Source organism: Felis catus, chromosome E2, assembly GCF_018350175.1.
Source record: "Felis catus isolate Fca126 chromosome E2, F.catus_Fca126_mat1.0, whole genome shotgun sequence".
NCBI classification, from domain to species: domain Eukaryota; kingdom Metazoa; phylum Chordata; class Mammalia; order Carnivora; family Felidae; genus Felis; species Felis catus.
In genome coordinates this window covers 33478518-33497528 of record NC_058382.1, presented here as the reverse complement: position 1 = coordinate 33497528, position 19011 = coordinate 33478518, and the positions used below count along the sequence as shown (strand labels likewise).

Below are 19011 nucleotides of genomic sequence, written 5' to 3'. Positions count from 1 at the left end.
AAAGGGGGAGAACGCGCTCAGCTCAGCTTCTGTGTGCCCTCGCCCGGTGCTTTACAGTCACCCCCTCATTTAATCTGCGCACCAGCCGAGATGATGATCTGCTGTTGCCATTTTACAAGCCAGAAAAACAAGGCTCAGAGAGCAGAGGTGAAGGATCCACCCACTCGTAAGCCATGGGGCTGAGGCTTGGACCCAAGACTGCCTGATCCCGGAGTCACAAGTGCAAGCCTTAAAGCCATACCACCTCTTTGCCTGCAGATGAAGATATCTGAGAGCCAAACAAATAACCAGTAAAGTGTTCCCGGCACTCAAAAGGGAGGCATGGGCTAGACACGGAAGCTTGAGAGTCCACAAATCAGCATTCACTCATCCATTTAACAATGTTAATTGCAAAGGCAAGCCACAGTCTGGAGAAAATATTCACGGTATATATATCTGACAAAGAACCTGGATCGTGTGTGTGTGCGTGTGCACACACACACATACACACACACACACACACACACACACACACACACACACAAGTAGGCTTCATGCCCAATGAGGTGCTCGAAGTGAGCCTTGAACTCATGACCCTGAGATCAAGACCTGAGCTGAAATCAAGAGTCAGATGCTTAACGGACTGAGCCACCCAGGCACCCCAGGATATATTTTTAAAAAACTCCTACAAGTCATTAATAAGAAGACAACCCATTAAAAGGGAAGAATAAAAGATGTGAACTGATACTTTACAAAAGAGGATATATGAATGGCCAAAAAGCACATTAAAAGGTGCTAAATATCATTAGTCATCAGGAAATGCAAATTAAAATCACAGTGAAATACCACCACGTACAAACCAGAATAGCTGCAATGAAAATTCCAAGTGTCAATGACAGTGTGGCACAACGAGGAACTCTCATACGTTGCTAGTGGAGTTTTAAATAGTACAACCACTTTGGACAGTGGTTTTGGAAGTTGCGTATAAGGTTCACATACCCTGACCATGTGACCCAACAACTCCACTCCTTGATACTCCCCAAGAGAAGCAAAAATGTGTCCACACAAAAATCTGTATGTACATCAATGTTTTGGCAGTATTATTTACATTAGCTCCAGAAAGGAAATAACTCCAATGTCCATCAACAGATGAACAGATAACTAGACGATGGTCTATTTATGGGGTGAGTCTGAAACCTGGTCACAATGAAATGCCCAGGTGTTATGCAGAAAAACAGCAGCGAGGTTTCAGAGGCAGGCAGAGGATCTGGGAGGCCACAGCCTGCAGGCTCCTAGATCACATTCTAATAATTTGTTTTTTGTTTTTTTTAAAGCAAAGGCTTCCACAGTGGTTGACGTGAGGATAGTAGTCCCTAACTTCTTCTGTGAGCTGGGTCCTGCACAAAACACTAAGTGGGTCCCCTGCCCCATGCACACAGGGAGTCTGGGGCTCAGAGGGGGACGTGCCTGCTTAAAGGGGCCTCCTAAGTTAGTGCCAGAGCCAGGACTGTAACTGCACTCCTCTCGGAGAGCTCAGCTTTGGAGTCAGGCACACCGGGGTCACAGCCTGGCTCTTCTACTAGACGGGTAAGTGACTTAGCCTTCTTTGCTCATCTGTAAAATGGCATTAATAACACCTATGACAGGATTATTGGCACAGGATTATCCAAACTGCATTATGATCCAATTTTTCCTAGTACCAGCGACATTAGTAACTCGTACCTAGTGAGCAGGGGATATGTATTACTTGACACCCTGGACACCCTAACCTCTAAATACATTATGGGGCTATGCTACAGAGGAGGGAAGCGGGTACATGCAGGCCACACAGCTAGAGAGCACCGAGACACAGTTTGTCGGGACGGTCCGGCATCTGAGCCTTTCTATCCCATGCAATGTTCCCGAACTCAATCATTCATGCGCCACTTTTTTTTCTGTATCAGTAGAGCCCCCAAATTAGCTTCATCTTCAGTGATAATTTATGCGAAATTATGGGTTTTTATGTGTTAGTGATTTTTTTCCTGATACACATTATCATAAATATATAACCTCAAAAGTAAAAATAAAAAGTTTATATGTATCACTTAATCTCATAGCCTCCAAAGTACGTGTACCACACCAGAGAAACACTGATATAAAAGGACGAGTCCCTGCAACACTGGCACACAGCATAGGGGCCCCAGCCCCAGAGCTGTCACGCACACCAGCACCGGGACGGCCCCCGTTTACGGAGTTGGGATAAAGGAGACAGGGTGAGAAGAGGACACTCCACCACGATCGCCACCAAGGGGGCTCGTAGCTGTGCTCCACCAGGTCCCAGACGATGAATGCTCCTTAACCTCTCAGCCGGGTCCCAGGGCGGGGCAGGCAATGGGGCCAAAGAAGCCATAGAAGTGGACCTCTCCCCACACTGGAGGCAGTGCTTTGAGGACCTGGAAGCCACGTGGCTACGATTCACATCTGAGTCCTGGGCCAGACACCAGCTCTCTACAGATAAGGGCATTCTGACTTTTCTTCCTGGGGTCACAGCCAGACATCTCCCAGGCCCCCTGGAGTTTGGTGTGACCAAGTGACCAAGTTCTGGCCAATGAAGTGTAGCCTGGCTCTCAAAACCTTCCCTTATAACCTTCAACATGTCCTCCTTTCCCTGTCTGCCGGCCCAACACCAGGAGTCCAGCAGAAGACCCTGAGGGCCAGGCAAAGCCACTGATCAGAATGGAGGAGCTGGCTCTTGACCACATGGACCAGTGAAACCCTCCACCTCACGTCAGACTGATGTGAATAAGGAACAGTCTTGTGCTGTGTTCAGCCACTGAGGTTGTGGGGTGGTTTGTTATAGCAGGTGAAGTCTGGCATTTTCTGAAGTGTCAAGGAACTTCTGTAGCTACTGTTCTGGGACTCAGTCCTGGGGACTAAGGCACCAACACTTCTCTAGTATTTCTGAACAATGCTGGCCCCCTCCCAGAGTAGACATTCACCAAATAGGATTTTAGACTTGTTGCTCATGGGCCAGGTACATGCTGCATGGTACTGGATGGCAAATCCTGGCTCCATTTTATCCACAGGGTAGAGAAAATATTAGTGTCTTTGGCACTGTTTTGGGGATGTGATGCGATCGTGCAAAGCACTGAGTATGCAGTGGACACCCAGCGTATGGTGGTCTTCTCGCCCCTTGTCCACACTCATGCCGTGGGACTGTGGCCACAGCTTAGCACACAGCCTCAGAAACCCCCAACCCCAGGGACATCCAGTCTGGGTGCAGGTCAGCATGCTGGCTGGGTGAGAGCCCGTTGGGAACACAGGGAGAGAATCCCTGTGAAGCAGGAAAGAGCCAGTTCCTATAGCCCCAGAAGAGTACAAATGCCCAGAGAGCAGGCGAGAAAGATGAGTAGACCAGAAAGGAGGAGGAACGTCCAAGCGAGTGGGCAGAGGCGGAAGTGGGTGGGACTTCAAAGGACACCATCAAGGAAGGGGAAAGACAATCCACGGAATGAGAGAAAATATCTGCAAATCATCTATTTGAAAAGGGACTGGTATCGAGAATACATAAAGAACTCTTACAAGTCAACAGTAAGATAAATAACCGAACCGAAAAATGGGCGAAGGTTTTAATAGACAATTTCTCCAAAGAGCATATACAAATGGCCAAAAAGATATGAAAAGATACTCAACATCCTTAGTCATTAGGGAAAAGATGTCAGAAGTGACAGGGATTTACTTTCGTGCCAAGTCCAGAGCTTGGAGCTGGGAAACACAGGGTTCCTGCCCTTACAGGGGGGCTCACCACAGAGCTATGCAGTTGGTAAAGGCTACAGAGATGCCAGGTCAGTTTATCATCAAGAGCCAAATCAGGGTAGCAGGTCGTAAAGGCAAAGTCTTCTTAATAAGAGTCTGTAGACTGAATATATGTGTCCACCCAAAATTCGTATGTTGAAGCCCTAACTCTCAGTGTGGTCGTGTGCAGAGTAAAGAAGTAATTGAGGTGAAATGAGATCATAAGGGTAGGGCCCTGATCTGATAGGATTAGTGTCCTTATAAGAAGAGACATCAGAGAGCTTTCTCTCCCTCCTCCCTGCCGCTCTTCAGGCATGTACCTAGGAAAGGCCACGTGAGGATGCAAGGAGAAGGTGGCCCTCAGCAGGTAAGGAAGAGAGCTCTCACCAGAAACTGAATGGGCCAGAACCTTGATCTCTTAGATTCCCTGCCTCCAGGACTGTGAGAATATAAATTTCTGTTTTTTAACCTACGCAGTCTGTGTTTTGTTATGGTAGCCCAAGCAGACTAATAAGGAGCTTACACATACTAAGGTTCTGGGCAGATGTTGAAGCCCTTCCCATTGGCCCAAGCACAAGGTAGGTACCACCTTTACCCCCATGTTCCAGCTAAAGAAAAGGACAGAGCAGATCGGGAGTTTCCCCCCAGGCCACCCGCTGGTGAGCAGCGTTACAGGGCTCTGCGAGGAGGCAGGCTGGCGTGTGAGCTTATGCATTGTGCCCACGCCATGATGCAGGTGACAGGTCCGTGGGCTCCCCACGTGCATGGACTTGTCCGCTGCCAGCGTGGCACTTACAGGTGCTCCGTAAACACCGGAGGAAGGATGGAGAGATGTCTAGGCCTAGGCAGCGACAATAGGGAGTTCCAGGGCTACCAGGGCCTCTGGCTTCTACACAGCACAGTCTCCATACTCTCACCCAATACCCCGGTGTGTGTGTGTGTGGGGTATTCTTTAAATCCCAACTCAGGACCGGTGAGTGCTATGGGGAATCCAGGTCAGTAGACTGTGCTTCTCAAAGTTTAATTCTGGTTGGTTCTTTCAGTGACTCTCTCCACCACACCCATGGGAAGCCATCTCCCTGAGCATCCAAGGATGCCGTGATCCCTAGGACCTCAGGATCTACACAATCAGCTGGCCAGGAGACCCTGTGAGAGCACATATTCTGGGGTTTTCAAGGACCACAGCTAACTATTAGCAAAGCTGGGTCTAAAATCCAGATCTCACACCATCTCCAGCCTCTTCTTAGGCCAAGGCTTGGGGAGGAGGGATGGGCCGGGTGTCTGACACCCTGACTCTGCCAAGTCTGCACGTTATAGTGCAACGTGTCTACAGGGACTCTGGCCTCTGGGATGGTTGCTTCTGGGGGCTGGGGCACCAGGAAGGCTCAGTAGGGGAGAGCTTGCCTGTAGCTGTTAACTGGGCTCAACAGAGACTTTGGTGGGAGGGATCTTTCGGTTTTGAAAGGTGGGGTGGACCAGAGATATGTACCTTCTGACCCCAGCAGACAACTCAGCACACCATGGGCGAGTGACTGTCTGTGGAGTGGAGTTTAACTGAGCACCTACCTGCTCTGGGGCAGGTGCCGTGTTAGGTCTGGGTACTGATTTCATTTGGAATCATATAGGCCCTGTCCCTTCCCCTGTGGTCTGGCAGGGGATCCAATATTTTACACATACATTTACAAATGTGACAAGGCCATGAAGTAAGCTCCCAGGGCTCTGAGAGCATTGGGACAAAAGGCCTGGCTTGGTGTTGGGGGGGGGCGTCAAGCAAGGACTCCCAGAGGTGACAGTAGAGCCCAAGTTTAGGGAGGTGGGGTGCAGGTGGTGGGGAGGGGTGGGGGCATCAGGAGCGGGAGAGAATGTCTCTTGCAGAGGTCCCGGGACTGCAAAGTTGCAGCATTTAAAGCATTAGAAGCAGATCCAAGGCTGGCAGGGCTCTATTCTGAGGGCCAAGGGTGCCACTGAGGCCTGTTAAGCAGAGGATCAGCTATGCCTTTGTAAAAGCTCCGCAGACTATGGCGGGCAGGAGAGGCTGAGTGCTGGTGAGGAGATTCTTCGGAGCTTGACTGCGGCGGGCAGGGCACTAAATGGGTCGAGGGATATACAGCAGCAGCACTGCCCACTGGTCTGAGCCCCAGGTGCCCAGATGGTGCTCTGGGTTTGGGGTGTGGGTCTGTCAACGACACGTGTACAAACTGTTTGTGACAATGCCCAGAGGCGTCCTTGGCGTCATCCCCCCCCCCCCCCCCCAGCCTGCTCCGTGTGCTCCGTCATCTCCTTCTCATCAAGCAAACGGCTCCTGAAATCCGCCGTCCCTCTCCCCACCACCCAGGGAGCCTTCCAGAATGAGCAGACCGAAACCGACAGCCTCAGCCGGCCATACTGCCGCCCCGCAACATGGTTACCCTTGACACGGAGGCAGCAGTGGGAACACCCGACAGTGTTTTTCTGCCCGACTCAGTGGCTTCATCCCCATGGCTTGGTGGCCTATGCGTGCCAGTCCACACTGGGGCTCCCGCGGGGCTGGGACCATGCGCATCCTTACAGCCGCGGGCCCCGGGTGCTTGTGGAGAGCCCCCACCAGGGCTGGGCTGCCTCTGCCTGCCGCTAACAGCAACTCCCACCTTGAGAGAAGTCAGTCTCCGACTTCCACACGTGTCCTGCTTTTGAAACTCTGGGGTTCTTTCTCTTTTGGATTCAAGGGAAGAGCCTTGTGCTGGCAATCACCTAACCTTAGCAATTAAGCTCTGCCAGGAGAATTTATAGAACTGTTTAGAATTTATAGAACGAACATGAGGGAGGAGGTGGAGGGGAGATCTTAGAGGCCATCTGCTCCTTCTGTAGGACCCCGCAGGACAAGGGACTTGCCTGAGGTCACACAGCCAGCAGGGAGCAGGGCTGGGCGGGGAACCAGGCTCTTCCGTGAAGGGTCCGTGTTCTTGTGCCATGAGCTGAGGCCTGGCATGCCCGTGGCTTGAGAAGGGGGTCGCAGGCAGACTGGGCTCCTGCCCCTTTGGACTCCAGAGTCCCAGTGAGGAGGACTGGCCCCGCACCAGCTGTTCTCCCTGTCGAGCTAGGTGGCTGGTGAGATAAGGCGGTGGGGTTGCACTTTCCCACCTCCCCCACCTTTCCCAGCAGAGGCGAGGCCTGATTCTCTTCCCCCCTGCCCAGCTTGAAAACTTCTAGGACTTGGAGCGCAAGGATGTGCTCTGGGCTTGCTTCCTGGCAGGCCTCAGAGAGTGACACTGGAGCAGTCTTTCCACCCACTCACCCCTGTGGCTGGCAAGGCCCAGAAGCCAGCGAGGGCAGAACACTTGCTCTGTCAGCACGTCGGCCTCATCTGCCAGGGGCTGTGGCACGGCGTCACAGTTGGTGGCTAGCTGAGGCTGGCCCTTTCCCGGTTTTCCAGGATTCACTGGTTATCTCTGTGCACACAGCTCAGTGCCTGGTCCCCAACTGTGGCTCCCAGTGACCTTCCTGGGGGGGAAGGCCTGGATGGAGGACGTGGTCCTGCCTGCTCATAAGCACACACTCTGGCCCAGACGGCCTGACTTGCCCCTTGCCCACAGCACTGTGACCTTGGGCTTAACTGTTACTTCCCCTCTCTGACCTTCCGTTTCCTCATCTGTAGAATGAGTACAGTAATGGAATCTATGTATCAGTCAGTGTCCCACCAAGAAACAGGATGCCCTCCAAGGGGCCAGAGGAGGGCCAAGGGCATTCACGCGTAGACAGCATTTCGAACAGCGTGGGCACAGGGTGGGTGTTATCAGCTTACAGAGGTGCCCAGGGCTGTCCTTCTCTGTGCTTCTGGGCACAAGCAGAGTGCAAGCGAGGGTAGAAGTCTTAGAGGCGATGACCTTGGACCCACTCTAATTCAGGGATGGCAAGAACGAGATCAACGGCCCAGTGCTCAGGGCTTCACTCTCAGTCACAGGGGTCAAGTGCCCCACTGGTGGCAGCAACAGCAGCAGAGGGCAGTGGCCCTGCCCTCCTGGTGTTTGTGGAGACCAGATACAAGGCAAGGCGCGTGGGTCGGGGCTGATGGAGCAGGGAAGGAAGATCTGGAACAGTTACTGAAAGTGGGAGCGTGGTTCTTGCGGGGGAGAAGCGTGCAAGTGGAAGAAAACCCTTGGTCCGGAAAACTGCTCTGCCGCGGCCTGTGATGTGACCTTGCGCAAGCCTCTCCTCCCACTGTGCCTCTGTCTCCCCTTCTGTAAAAGGGAGGACCTGAGCGAGAATGCACGTTCCAGGGAATGGTTATATAACTTAATAGGATGACTCAAACAAGAAGAAAAGGACTGGAAAATTCTGGATGAGCCATGCATCCACAAACTTCCTTTCTGTAGGGCTCGGCGAGCCTTCGATGCTGTAGTGTGCACTGTGCTTCCCCACGAGGAGATGCGGTCCACGTTCTCAAACTTACTCGACAGGAAAAGCGTGTTTTGCTGGATCACATCACTGGACTGACGTCTGAGGAGTGCCAGGCTAGAAGAGTGTCAACGATTCTTCCAGCAAGTGCTCACTGAGAAAGCTGTGCCTACACTCACGTAGGGCTGCCGCAGACCACAAGGGACGCGGAGGCAGGAAGCACCAGGGAGACGCTTCCCCGAGGAAGGGCCGGAGGCGCTGGGCAAGGCAGGGGCTCCTGCTCTGGAGGAAGGCTTGCCCCACGGTGGCTGGTGCAAGGGGGTCTGAGCTCTGATGCTCTGGCTCAGGGGAGAGCGGCTGGGCCTGGATGAAAAGTAAATCTGAAGCAAACCGACACGATGCAACAGGTTCCAGCGAGAACGTGCGCCATCCTACCCACCACTTGGTGCTGGTGGGACGTTGCTCGGCAGGGGCTCTTCCCCAGCTCTGACACATCTTGGCCCACACCATGGAGAACTTGTCCTCCTTGGCCTGACACTCAAGGCCTTCAACAATCGAACCCCTCTCCTTTTCTCCCAATGCTCCTGGGTAGCAGGGGTAGCTGGTGCAGCCCCTCGGGCCTGACATGGAAGCAGTGGCCCTGAAGGTGACAGGGCATCTCAGCTGTGGACAGAAGGGCCTGATCCTATGTCACATCTGGGCGGCTGAGGCCAGAGAGAAACGCCTTTGTCTTATTTGTGTCTTGGTTACAGCAGGTTAAGCTCCTATCGTGACTGAAATACACTGGTATTTTTTTTCAAAGATTTTATTTTTAAGTAATCTCTACACCCAGGTTGTGGGGCTCAAACTCACAACCCCGAGATCAAGAGTCACATGCTCCATCGACTGAGCCAGCCAGGTGCCCCTGAGATACACTGGTAGTATTTCCTTTATACAGATGAGGATACTGAGTTTAGGGTATGTGAGGAACCTGTCTGATGTCATAAAGCTGAAAATCGAGGATCCGGTTTTGACCTTGTACCCGACTGAGTCCTGAGCCTGTGTCCTCAGCCCCATGGCACACAGAGCTTCCCTTCCGGGAGGTGCAGGTCCCCTCCAGGAGAGGACACGAGTCAGGGACCTCACCCTCCACCTTCCTGTTGCAGAGCAGGACTCCTGGGTCTGGCAGGGGAGGATCCGGGAGTCAGGGTACTTAACTATGCAGGCACCCGGGGCCCCGAGAGCTCCTTCCTCTCCTTGGCCAGTTGTCATCAGGGGAACCAGCTGGTCTGGGCTCCATGCAGGGAAGTGTGGCAGGAAGGAGAAAGGAAGGAAGACAGAGGGCTGGGAAAGGAGGGGAGGCGCCCACAGAGCTGGAAACGCTGGACCTAATTTGGCAGTGAGCTATTTCAGGACTGCACCCTGGGGACCTCGGAGCAGAGATACTGGGGGAGGGCAGTCTGGGTGTGCAAATGCTCCTGGTCCACGTCTCCTCCAGAAGCTGTCAGCTGCTCCTGGGCTGACTCGGGAGAGAGGAAGGAGGGAGAGCGGCCTGCCAGCACTTGTGCTGGGTGACGCGAGCTTGCTGTCTGAGCCAGGAGGGCCTGTGGGCGTCACTGGAAGTAACATGTTCGTGCTGTGTTTGCAGGAGCACATTGCAGGGCAAGAGCTCCCTGTCCACGGTTATTTGATCGTCATAATTACGGAATTATCTCTTTTTTACTGATGAGAGACTGGGCCAAGGATAGGGGTTCAGGGAGTCAAGGCCAGAACCTCCAGAAGGGGCTGAAGTCAGGCGTTGGGGTGGGGAGGCCATAGCTCTCCGGATGCACAGAGCTTGGAGGAAGTTCCCCTGAGGACTCCCTGGATGCAGAGAGCGAAGGGGCCAGGGCTGTCGTTGTGCTCAGGGCCTGGGGTCCCATCTGCATTGGTTAAGCTGCAGGGGTTGGGGGGGACCTTCATCCACTCGCCCAACAGACATCCACAGGGTTTGGCAGGCTCTGAGCCAGGCAGTGTAGCAGGAGGAGTTTGTGGTCCTGCGGGCGACGTGGCAGTTGCACAAGGTTTCACGTCAGGTGGATGGTCGGCAGACCCAGAGCGAGGCCCTGTCCCTTCTTGGAACAGACCGTATCTGTCTCTGTCCCTGGATGCCCACAGTAGCCTCTCTGTTCTTCTCCCTGTTGCCATTCTTGCGGGGCCTATCCGTTCCGCACCCAGCAGCCACAGAAAACCTTCAGTGGCTTCTTGCTGAACTAGGAACAAAGCCAAAATTCCTTCCGTGGCTGAGGAGCTCTTCTCACCTGGCTGGCCCTGACTCCTTCTTCAGCTTCATCTATTACCCCTCTGCCCCCTCACCCTCTGGGCCCCGGTCACGCCGCCCTTCTTGCAGACCCTTACCCTTGGTCGGGGCTCCTCACCACCTTTGCACATGCTGTTCCACCTGCCTGCCAGGTTCCGCCTCTTCTCTCCTGCTCTCATCCGCCTCCCTCCCGCCGGTCTCTGCTGCTCTTTGTCAGACACCTCGTCCTCAGCACAGGCCAGGCCGGGCCTGCAGCCAGGATGCTCACAGCTCTCTAGAGTTACTCAAGGGGTGTCCATCTTTTCCCAGACTGAGCTCAGTGACGGCAGCACCCGTTTCTGCTCAGCACCGTGTGCCCAGGGCTCGGCACACGGTCACGACACACGTTTCTCAAATGATGGATGAGTGGATGAGAGACAGACGGACGTGGCACCTCGGAGAGGGAGATGACACTTGACGCTGCAGAGACCAGGGAGGGGCTTACGGCGGGACTGTCGTTCATAGGGCCACAGGCCCTCACGCGGGGTCAGGGGCACCTGACGTGGTGACCCTTCCACTCACGAGGAACCCCTTCAAGTGCTCCCCAGACAAGTGTCACCTGGTACCATCTGCCTTCTCTCTGTGGCCCTGCCTCTTCTCTCTTTGTCTCTCCCTCGTTTGGCTTCTTTCTTGGGCCTCACCGGGCCCAGGGTCAGGAGCTGTGCTCCTCAGCTCCACTCCTGCAAAGCCAGCAAGAGGGCAGGGGTGAGGCGCCTGACTCTCTCCCTGGAGCTAGAACCAGAGCCAACAGGTCCCTTCGGGGAGGGGGAAGCCACCTCTTCGACCTGCAGTAGTTTGGAGGCCTCAGCACTAACTTCTTACCCCAATTTCAGAATTGGGGTCTTCACCAAACAGGCAGTAAAGTGGGGTAAGAGGAGGGTGAAAACAATAGCTGTTGATTGAGCGCTGACCAGGTGCCAGGCACCTTATCTCTTAACCTGCATAATTTCTTTTAACTAGAGCAATCTTATGGGCAGGTAGTGTTATCATCCTCACTTTATGGATGAGGAATCTAAGGTTCACCGGGCCAGGTGACCAACCTGAAGTCCAACGGGGTGAAAGGCAGGGCCAGGATTCAAGGTTATGTCTCTCTGACTCCAAAGCCCGACTCTAACCCCTGCTGAACTCTGGTCACAGTGACTGGTTCAGGGATGGGCATGCGATCCAACAGGGCCACCAAGAGAGAGGGACTCCCAGGACTTGGGGAGCTGTTCAGGGAAGAGCCTGCAAGGTGCACCCCATCTCGCAGGGGGGTACATCCCGGGACGCTCAGCGGCCAGGTGTGGTGCGAAGAGATAGCAACTTTACTGCTGTAGACATGGTCTGGCAAAGTGAGAGAGCGATTTTGTGGAGTCTAAGGTGAAGACCACACAGAGGGACAGAGTGGAGAGATGGTAAGAAGCCAGGGATGTCATCAGAGCTGCTGAATCAAGCCTCACCTGCAGCTGTACTTCTAGACTTCTTAATCCCTGAGTCAGTTTTGTTTTTTTTTCCCCCGTAAACCAGTTTGATGGTGTGTTTTATACTTGTGACCAAGAGAGTCCTAACTTGCCCAGAGAGGGGTCTTTGGCAGTGATACCAGACCAATGTAGGTTGCCTCACAAGCAATACAAAGGAGGAGGAAATTGAGTAAAGCAGACTGTGAATGTGTGTGTGTGGTTGTCTGAGGGGCAGATGGGTTCCGGTTTATGCAGGGAAACCACTCCCAACCGCTTGTGTGTGGTACAACCTGTGTACCTCCCTCCCCACTGTTCCACCCCCCACCCCTCCCCTGGCCCAGAGCAGGGTCCCTGAGCTGGGGAGAGAGATGCCATGTTGGCCATCCCCACCTGGCCTATGACTCATAGTCTCACCCACACGGTGCTGCTACCTCAACAAACCGAAGCCCTTTCTCGGTCCCTGACACCTGCCACTGAGCTGGATTTTAGCAAACAGTCTCCTCTACGGTGTATTGGGTCACCGGGAAGGGACCGCGCATTCACAAAGCACTCAAATTTGGGGCTTGGATCAAGTGAGGTAATAGACATAGTCAGGGAGAGACCTCTGCAGTGAGAGGTGACAACGCTTATGATAAAGCTTTCCCCTGTGATCCACTATAGGACCACGTGGCCGGCACGACCCTGTGAATTCATATTCTTACAAATCCTGTGGCTGTTTTTTAGGTAGTGTGACTATATTGCATTGCATCTGAGGTGGGTCCAAGATAAACTGTTAAGCATACACATTTAAAATGTACCACGGGGCGCCTGGGTGGCTCAGTTGTTTTAAGCGCCAACTTCGGCTCAGGTCAAGATCTCACAGCTCGTGGGTTTGGGCCCCACGTTGGGCTCTGTGCTGACAGCTCGGAGCCTGGAGCCTGCTTCAGATTCTGTGTCTCCTCTCTCTGCCCCTCCCCCAATCATGCTCTGTCTCTCCCTCTTTCTCTCTCTCTCTCTCTCTCAAAAATAAAATAAACATTACAAAAAATTAAAAAAAAAATAAGATATACCACAATTTTGTGACCTTGACTTGGGAATTCTTTATTTTTCAATATGCCAGGGACCTCAAAAAATGGCAATGGCCAGGCAGGCCTCTCTTAGCCATTCTCTGCATCTTCTAAGGATGGGAGGTTTCTTTGGTTGCTCCTTTGCCCCCTTAAAACAACTGTGCTGGGCCTGAAGGACGTATCCACTAGGCTCCCTCTGCAAAGAGGAGGCTCACAGGTCCCCCTGTGGGGCGGCCAGGCAGAGACGGGAAGGGTTGTAATGTAGGGGCCTCCCGGACAGTCGCGGGAAGGGCCATTAGCGGGGACCCACGTCAGTCTGGACGCTCTGGAAATTTTACTTGCATAGTTGTAACATTCTTCCACCGGCAGAGCAGCGTAATGATGGGCTTACGGGGGGAGGGGGATGTAAGCTAGCGTGAAAGAGACACAGAGACATAGAGACAAAGAACATGCAAGGGCAAGGCATCTTCGCCTGTGGCTTTCATTGACTGTTCACTGCGTTTTGTTACTGTGGGCTCTCCCATTTATGTTTCCTTTTCCTTTTTTTCTTTTAAAAATCCCACTCCCCTTTCTCCAGGCAACGAACACGTGAACGTGCAAAGACAGCAGTGGCCCGGCCTTAATACCCCTCCACTTGGCATGCCTTGGAGGGGATGTCGGAGGGGGGGGGCCAGATGGGGGCTGGGGCTGGCTGTGGCCTCGACAACACCCGATGAGACAGAGAAGTTGGGGTGTTGGGGAACGGTGGGGCTGAGGGGGCCTGACTGCTGTGCTCTGCCCAGGGAGCCCTGACCCAGGATCAGCTGGACTGAACTTCCTCCTCAGGACTTCTTCCTCCAGCTTTGCCCTGGCAGGAATCACCCGCCACCAGCTGTTTTCTTGTCTCTGGTGCCCCTTGGGACATCAACCTTCTGAGCCACCACGGGTGCCATAGACTGAATGTCTGTGTCCCTGCCCCTCTGCAAATTCCTGTGAAATGGTATTAGGAGGAAGGTCTCTGAGAGGAGATGAGGTCATGAGGGCAGAGCCCCCCTCACAGAAATGAGCCCACAGAGCTCCCTCATCCCTTCTGCCACGTGAGGACACAATCAGAAGCCAGGAGACGGTCTGACTGTGATCCTGGCCTTCCCAACCCCCAGAATGGTGAGACATAAATTTCTGTTGTTTAAGTCTGCGGTATTTTTGTTATGCTAGCCTGAGGAGACTAAGACAGTGGGGAAACAGAGGCAAAAACCAGAGAAGAAACTACGAGCCACCTCTGCCACTGCCCGGAAAGACAGTTCACCTTGGAGTCCCCATCCACCTGGGCACCCCCGCTGCCACCCCCATCACCTCAGCACACCCACCTGCACATGCCGGCCTAATTCCCGGCAGTCCACACGCGGTGCCTGGTGCTATCCCCAAACTGCCCTCCTCTCCTGCCTGTGTGTCCCACTAGAGTGGCAAAAGAGGCCACGGTTTTGCTTCCTCCAGTTTCCTGACTGCTAGGCCAATGCCGGGTAAGAAGCCGGGCTGCGCAGCCTCCTGGACGGCCCTGGGCCTGCCGACTCTTGGGCCTCCCTCTCCAGGAAACGATGGCTGTTCCTATGGTTTAGGACGCTGTTGGCTGGCTGTTCTTTTCCTTGCTGCCAAATACATGCTAACGTGCACAGTGAAGCTTGGAGTGGCTCGCTCAAGGGAAAGCACTTACCGATTACACTTAAGAGCGCGACCACCTGAAATCCAATGTGTACAACACGTCCCTGACTCTAATGGCAGTCTCCTGGTTCTTCAAGAACCAGCTCAGGGAGTGTTCACATCCGGCCTGTTGTCTCCGGGTCAAAGGCCTCAGGGCAGGAAGAATGTGGGCTTTCCCCCAGGTAAACTGTTTTCCCAGCAATGTAGTCCATCCAGAAGGCAAGTTCTTCAGAATGCCCTGGGGCAGCAGATTGAGCCCGACCTCCTGTAAGAATGTCCTTCATTTCTGGGCCTGGACCACAGCGCCCGAGTGTCCACAGGGAGGACCCAGAGACCCAATGTGATCCTCTATCAACCAGCAAAAACCCTGCTGTGTTTTCAACACTAGACTTACTAAAAGAGGGAATGGCTTAGCATTTCATCAAGATTCAGAAAAAGGTTTTCGACCATCGCCCTTAGGAATCGCCAAAGCTCAGATGAGAAACCTTGCCTTCCCCTCAGCGGCACCTCTTCCTTAAACGCCAATCGTGCGTGAAGTGACTTCTTCAAGCCTGCTCCGACTTTCCTACCGTTTCCCCAGGACGGATAAGTGACAACAGGACAGAAACTAAGCAAAAGCAGTACTTCCCCTATGCCAGTTCTCAGGCCCCTTTCACATACCTTTATTTAGCTCCCACCACCCTCTGCCCAGAAGGCCTGGCTCCCTGCTCCCCTTCACCTGACAGGCAGAAGCAACCTTTGAAAACTATAATAGCTGTCACTTTGCTTTAAGGCACACAATCCTGATGTTAATTAACCTCTCCTGAGCACCTACTGTGTGCAAGGCCCTGCTCTAAGAGCACACACTTTCCGAGTCATTTAATCTTCAGACAACCCACTGATAGATCACTGTTATTATCTCCATCATCATTACCCACCTCAGGGCTCATCTCACTGCACTTCCATGAAAATAAAAAACGCTCTCTATGGAAGTGTCTGCCCTCCTTGCCAGTGCCCTTTGGGGGCAGGGACTGGGTCTGACCCACCGCTACATGAGTTCCTGCATGGACAAATAAATGGGGCAATGCAGGAGGCTGCTCCAGCCACCTTTGCCCTCAACATTGAGATCAAGAAGGCATGGAAATAAGTGTGTTCTGTATCTTTCATTCCCTCCTCCACAGCCTCTGTTCAGGGCAGAGGCTGTGTCTGTCCGGTTCACAAGCATATCCCTAGCACCTAGCCCAGCACTTGGCCTCGGAACACCTGCTGGTTGAATGGAATCACTCACGAGCTCAGCTATCCACTGGCCCCTGCTGTGCACTGAACACAATGATGGGGGGAACATGCAGATGGACGAGACTGGTGCTGCCACCCTGGGCCAAGGTCTCAGCAGCCAGATGTGGGGCTCCATATGGCAGGGCTTAAACAATGGGTGTCTGTCCCAAACCTGGAGCCTGAGGTGGTTTTAGACTACAGGGAAGGAGCTGACCTGGCTGCACTGAGTCACGTAGAGCTGGAATGTCAGAGCTGTAGGAAGTCTTAGAAATCAAGAAGTCTACCTTCTCATCTGAAGAACAGGATCTCCACCCAAGCTTGAGAGCCCTACCTCTTTTTATCTTTGTATCCAACCCTGCCGCCCTATGCATGGTCAGCCAGGAAGCGAGTGCTCCGTAAGCGTTTGTGAAATGACTAACTGGCCAACCGAATGAAAGAAAATGAGGCCTCCCATTGGCTGGGTAATTTGAGGCAGACTGGTCAGATGGAAAGAGAAGTGAACCGTGACTCCGGAAACTTGAAGTTCTAGTCCTGGGTCTGCCACATCATCCCCTGAGTAGGTCCCTTTCCTGTTTGGGCCAGATGGGGCCTATTTTGCCCCATCTGCAAAATGGAGCAGTAGAATTAGATGGTCTTAAATGGAGGAGTTTCCAGCTCTTTTGATCTGGGCAGGCAAAAGGTCAGAGCAGGGCGGACAGAGTTGGGCTGGGATAGCCAGGGAGCCTCGTGCGCAGCACGTGACAGGCGTTCTGGCTGCTCCCAGCAGAAGCCTCTTCCTGGCCTCAGGTTTGGGCACCGGCACATGGAGGCCTTCATCTGCGCCTCCCCCAGCCCCCATCAGATCTGACAACCACCAGTGAGCTTTCTCCAGGCCCCAGGGAACTCAGGCAGAACACAGGCCACAGAGCATCCTTGTTTTCGTCCGTTTCAGAATTCAAGCAAACTACAAGGGTGAACCGCGCTATGCCACGGAGACAAGGCCACAATATTTTCCTGATTAAAAAAAAAAAAAAAAAAAAAGATAGGGTTCTGAGCTCCACTGTGTGACTTAAATGTCAAGATTTCTTTTACCAGAGGAGATCTGATGACATTCTGGAAACCAAGTGTGAAATTTGATTCTGCCTCCCCAAAGAGCTGCCATTATCTCAGGTTGGTGGGGGGCAGTTCTAATGAAGCCCCTTGGTGGAACAGAAGAGCCCCAGGCAGCAATTCCTGCCAGCACCAGTCTTCAGTCCTGTTTAGGTCAGTGACCCTGCGCAGCTCAACTAAGTACCTGTGCCTCTGTTTCTAACATGCAAAATGCAGATACAACTGTGCCCATTCCTCACTAGATTGCTATCAGGATCATTTATCAAGATTTTATCGATAATTTTAAACAAACAAACAAAAGAACAAGACTTATTTATGCGCTGAGAACTCTGCGTCAGGCCTTCTCCTTAGCACTTGGCATGCATTATCTCATTTAATTTTACAGCAGATGAATGAAGAAGGTATTAGGATTATGCCCATTTTAGAGACAGCAACACTGAGTGTTGAGGAGGCTGAATATTTTACCCAGGGCCATAGAGCTGGTGGTACGGCTGGGATATGAACATAGTATCCAACACTTCTTGTGTCAGGCACCATACACAAGACCTGTACTCTGTCCTCAGGGCATTTATAATTTAATGAGAGAAATAAGCACATGTACAAAGGGTGAACAAATGAAAACAAGAGTATTTTCAACTGGATAAAGCCTCCTACAAGCTCAAGGCATTACTTCTTCCTCCTGCCCCACTAGTTTACAAGGTATGTTACATAGGTAAGTATACACGGATATGCACATAAATGCTATGTACGTTTATATGTGCAGGTGATAAAATCTGTTAACACGGGATTGCTTCTCCATCCCCTCATCAGTCCAAGTGAACCTTCTAATCCTGTAATTGTCTCCCCCCCCCCCCCCCATCCTTTCTTCCAAGGAGTCCAGGCCAGTTCTGCCCAAGTTTCTCTGCTTTTGTGATGCAGATGTAGGCCCTGGGCTGAGCACGCAGAAGCACAGGGAGGAGAGAGGCTGCTCCAAAGGTTAAGACAATTTACATGATAATGAGCTGGGGGTGAGGAAGAAGGGAGGTCGAGAGTGAGGGAAGAAAAGGGGAGCAGGGAGCAGGAGTGGAGGAGGAGGGAGGAGGAGGGAGGAGGAGGGAGGAGGAGGGAGGGGGAGAGAGGGGGAGAAGGAGAAGTGGAGGGCGAGGAAGAAGAAGCCGAGAAACAGATGGAGAAAAGGGGGAGAGGAGAGGAAGAGAGGGGACCTCTTAGAGGCAGAGAGGAGGAGAAGGAACCAGAGAAAAGGCGGGGGAGCGAGAAGAAGAGGCCAAGAGAGGGAAAGCTGCGGGGAGAGAAGGGTATCTGCAGAATTTGGGGGGCCAGCAGCTCAAGAGAGAGAGTGGAGGTGGGGCAGGCATGAGGAGGACAGAAAAGGACGTCTGAGAAAAGCAGTAAGAGTTACCCTTTGGGTCCCTTTGCATACTTTTAGAGAGACTTAGGATAAAGAACGAGATTTTTTTAAAGATCTGTTTTGCCTGGTTGTGCTGTGCCTGTTTAAGTGGGTCTCTGCTCTGGACCTGAGCCACATGGATTACAGCTTCAACAGGGTTCCCAGCTAGATTAAATATGCACCTATTTTGCCTGCATGACCTGGACCAAGTCACTGAGCCTCTCTAATTTTTTTTTCACTTGTAAAGTAGGGATAACCATAGCACCCTCTGCACAGGTAGCTAGTGTTAGGATTAGATAATTAATGTAAATCGTGTAAACTGGGCCCTGGAATTTACAGATTGGAAGCCACTATTATCAGCATCTTTAGTTCCTAAAGCTTCAGTTCTCTGATCTATGTACTTGCTGATCACTCCCGCTGGGTAGCAGGTAGTAAGTAGCCCTTGAGTTCCAAGGAGACTTAGTACACGGGGCCCAGCCCAGCCCCACCTGAGACTTTGCTGCCAAGGTTTCGCCTTGTTCCTGGTCAGCCGGTTTTCTGGTCTGTGCCCTTCTGCCCCAGTAGCCTTCTTAATCCCAGGCCCCTTTCTTCCCCTCATCACCACACACCCCTCTGGCTGCCCTTCCTTTCCAACCCCCATGGAGACCTCACACCCCAGCGTGCCTCCCCCTCCCT

At 52.8% G+C, this 19011-nt stretch overlaps 1 protein-coding gene and 1 long non-coding RNA gene across 4 annotated transcripts in view; both read right to left on the bottom strand.

Annotated features, from left to right (window-relative positions):
* GNAO1 (G protein subunit alpha o1) overlaps positions 1 to 19011 on the bottom strand; it is a 170599-nt gene that overhangs the window by 61569 nt on the left and 90019 nt on the right. The gene's annotated exons all lie outside the window — the stretch shown is intronic.
* LOC123382164 lies at positions 12943 to 18024 on the bottom strand. Its single transcript, XR_006590120.1, has 2 exons — positions 14276 to 18024; positions 12943 to 13898 (listed from the first exon to the last, which is right to left on the bottom strand). It is a non-coding gene; the product is annotated as an uncharacterized LOC123382164 (long non-coding RNA).